Source organism: Centropristis striata, chromosome 20 (genome assembly GCF_030273125.1).
Source record: "Centropristis striata isolate RG_2023a ecotype Rhode Island chromosome 20, C.striata_1.0, whole genome shotgun sequence".
In the NCBI taxonomy this organism is placed as follows: Eukaryota; Metazoa; Chordata; class Actinopteri; order Perciformes; family Serranidae; genus Centropristis; species Centropristis striata.
The window spans coordinates 21794377-21798606 of NC_081536.1; positions in this window are offsets into that span (position 1 = coordinate 21794377).

Genomic DNA, 4230 nt, shown 5'->3' on the forward strand with positions numbered 1-4230 from the left:
GGCTGTGTTTTCCTCAAAGAACTGAGAAGATGTGGTTGATTAACTGCATGTGATGCTGTTGTTGAGGAAAGGCTAACAGCTAGCTATTGCCCCCAATACATCTGATCGATTCTGAGTTTAGATAATTTTAGCTTGTTAGTTAACAGCTATCCATCAATGTCTTGTCATATCTGATTAGCACAGAAAATACAAAAAGTGGAAGCATTTATTAGCAGTTTTAGTTGCAAGAAGTCCCATATTAAGAGAAACAATGGAGGCTTTGTTAAATTAGCCTCCTGGCTAGTTGGCCAGACAGTAATATGGAGGTTTACTGAGCTGATTTAATGAGGGAGCAGGACCAGTGGACATGAGACAGGACATCTGCAGGGCAAGACTACCTCTCTTTAACTTTACATATTGGTCTACCAAAAAACATTTTACCTCTGAAGTTCTGTAGTGAGACTGAAACAAACACAACTAGGTGATAAGTGATTAAGTAAAGATGGAGGTTGCGTGACAGGATTATACCCCTGATTTAAACACCAGAGATCGTGGTTTCCCGTTCCCCATACCAGCCCACATTTGTCTCTTTTACCCATGATGGTGACAATTTTCTAACCATAAAAGTAGCCTAGCAGAGAAAGAAATCTCCATACCAGTAGGTGGAGATTGTCTGTATTCATCGTTGAAAAGGGAAACCTGAGGATCTACCGTAAGACTGCAGATATACAAACTGTTATGATACATTCTTGACACAAAGCAACATTTTCCCTCCTGCATTGTGCTGATCAGTTGGTCTTTAGTTGACTCATTCCAGATAGGCACGTCATGAAAGTATTCAAATGATCACATTAAATGAAGATGAAGAAGAAGAGTGTATTCTAAGTGTGCCCATTTGAGTTTAGTCGTTTACCTGCTTTCCCTCATTCTGTTTCTTTTCTTGTGCGAATATCCAGCAATAAGGGCCTGCTAGTGTCTACTATCTAGTGTGGGAAACGTTGCAAAACTACGGCCACATTGCAAAACGTAACTATTTATTTTTCACTTCAATTATTGATATTTTGTTCAGAGATTCCCAACCCTTTGGTCAAAAAAACAAAACACCCAAAACTAAGAAACTCCAGCAGCCCCCATGTTTTTGTATAGCAAACTACAGAGAGAAATCTCCCCTTCACACACACAAACTCTTCCCCTGCCCATTCCTTTCCATTTTGCCTCCTTTTTCCCACTTCTCACCTCCTCTCTTTTCTCACCCTGTCTGTCTGCATGTCTGAAATGCTAAGAAAACATTGTGGCTATGTTGGCTATGCTGAGAATCAGTCAGCAGCTGCTTGGTGATCAATGGGAAAGAAAACAAATTGTGGCCAAAGGAATTCAAGTTTTGAACTTTCCCCACTCTGTTCATAACTCAGAAACGGTGCCAGGGAGGGAAACCAGCATTTGACAAATGATAGTTGATATAGATGCTGTGTGTGTGTGTGTGTGTGTGTGTGTGTGTGTGTGTGTGTGTGTGTGTGTGTGTGTGTGTGTGTGTGTGTGTGTGTGTGTGTGTGCGTGCGTGTGTGTAGATGCATCATCTCGTGCATATGTGAGCATGCAATATATTTGTGGGGATTTTTGTGTGTACGCAATGTCAAATAGATTTTCATCATCAAAGTGTTGCGTTATTATTCTTTTGCAAACCCTTCCAGATATAGACATGTCTGTCTATTTTTGCATATAAATGTAGTGTGTGTATGCACATTTTTATGTCACAGAGGAACGATAAGGAGGGCCTGATTTGCCCTTGTCTATTTGAACCACATCCTGCCCCAGAATCACCCTCCTCCATGCTCACATGAGTGATCATACAGTAGTACACCCCCTCTGCTATGTATACACACATTCATAGATTGGCAAGACGTGCTTGACTCATGACTCAACCCCAGACGCTCGCCAACGCCACTGTGTTGGTCTAGTGGTGCCACAGTACTCGGAGCCTCCTCGCTCTGTCCCTGCGGTGTCACGAACCCACATAGAGGGTATATTGTTCATCGGGCTTGGGAAAGACCAGAGTTCAAGGACATTAATAGCTACAATGTGTAATATTCCTCCTCCTCCCTCCAGCTCCACATCCTACTCATTCAGCTTTTTGGAAATTTGGGATTTGGAAATGGGCATATATCATCTGGGAAAGTACCATTGACAAAACTTGAATGTGGTGCTGAAAAGAAACGGTTAAGTGCTAAATGATTAAAATGCTACGGTTAATATTTCTGCAACTTCACTTGGAAACCCATAACTTTGATGTGAAATGAACAAAATAACAAAAAGATTTTTTTTAAATCCTTATGGTGATTTTAAAAGGACAGTCTTGAATTGCTGTTTTATGCAGAATGTTTCTATTTGAAATAATTAGCATGTAAGTTACATTTATATTTTATTACATTTTACTTCATATTGAATGTTCCTCACCTGGATTTGTTTTATATTGTTGTCAACCTTGTATTTGAAGTTTGTTGTAGTTTAAGTTTGTCTGATTGTTCATCCTCAAAACAAGCTTTTTTTGTACCATATCTGTTCAGGCATTTATGTGTCTTGTGAGTTAAAGTAAGTAAGAAAAGAGATACAGTAATAGTTTGTCTTTTATATCCTAACCTGCAGCGCAGAGGAGCAAGACCTTCGCTAGCTCACATTCCTTCTAAATATAATCTTCCCCTCGGTCTCAATTCAACACACAAGGTTTGTCTCTGATCATAAAACAAATGTTTAACCCCCTCCCCTCTTCAGTGTGGTGGGTGTGCTAATATGTGCCAGCATCACTTCTTACGTGCCACCGAGAAGCCTGAGATGATTAGCCCGAGCTTGTCTCCTGTGTGCTAATTGCCAAACCCACCATCACCTTCGCTATTGTCTAATTAGTCTTAACAAGATAATGATTAAAGTGACCGAATCAGGGCAAAAAAAAAAAAAACAATTGCAAAGATTGTTCTTTGCTGTGTGGTTAAAATAGCAAATAAGTAACAGTTTCAGTGTTGTTACTGATGCTTTACTACTCAAAGTGACTTACAATCTAATTTATAGTTTTCTTCAGTAAGCGGACAATGCACATATATAAACTGTAGTATAAAGACACGAGAAAACATTATTTTTATAGCATGTTTCAAATGTGACTGACAACCTGATTATACATATAAACCTGATTGCAGAACAGCAAGGCATCAAGAGGGATCAGTGATATAAGTCGCGTGAAAAAGTAAATAAAATGTGAATAAAAATGATTAAAGGGGAATTTAAAAAACAAACAAACAAACAAACAATAAAATAGATAAAGACAATAAAACATATTTAGTTTTTATGATTGAATTTTCTTCTTTATCATTTTTCTCTCTAAACACTACTAAACAAGTTTATGCTTAAATATGTCATTTTGTTCATATTATTTATAATATTTTTTAGCTTTTTCCAGATCCTTAGGGCCACCGAATCCCTGTTCAAAAGAAAGACAATGTGACTAGTGTCATCACTAATTTTTATTGTATTTTGCCTGGAAATAGTATCAGTTTTAATTTTGAAATCATGCTGTTATTGTGAAGCACTATGGTATTTATTTAATTCATAATAGACGTAAGACATGAGAACACACACAGACAGATATCCTCAGTTTTACAGATACACGCTAACGTGCACAAATGCATGTATCTACATGCCTGTAAGCCCTGAACTGCCACATATAAAGACATAGACCAGAGGCCACTGTTTCATTAGAAGTGTCACAAACATGAATTATAAATCAGCATCCTCCTTCACCTCCGTCTTCAGGCTTCTACTCCCTCCTTCTTCTTTTATTTTTATGTAAAACACATTGTGAAAGGTCAGTGGAGAGAGGCAGCAGAGAAAAGGCGAGAGCATGAGAGTCGAGTGTGGGTTTCTGTGTATGTGTGCATGCATGTATGTATATATGTGTTTGCATGTGTGCCTATGATTATGAGTGTAATTCCTTGATGTGTGTGTGAGCGTGTGTGTGTTCTCAGCGGGGGTGAGGCTGTGTCTCCTATGCACGCTGTGCTCATTGAGAAGTGGTGTCTTGTGCCTGGGGGGGAGAAGGGGGGCCGGCGAGAGGGCAGGCGGGCGGCCAGGCGCCAAAGAAAGAGGTCACATCCATATTCATCGCATTGGACATGCACATGTAAACCACTTTTAATATGCCGTGACAGGGGAAAGTTGTGCTGAGGCGGAAGAAGATAGAGAGAGGGTGAGGGAGAGGCAGAC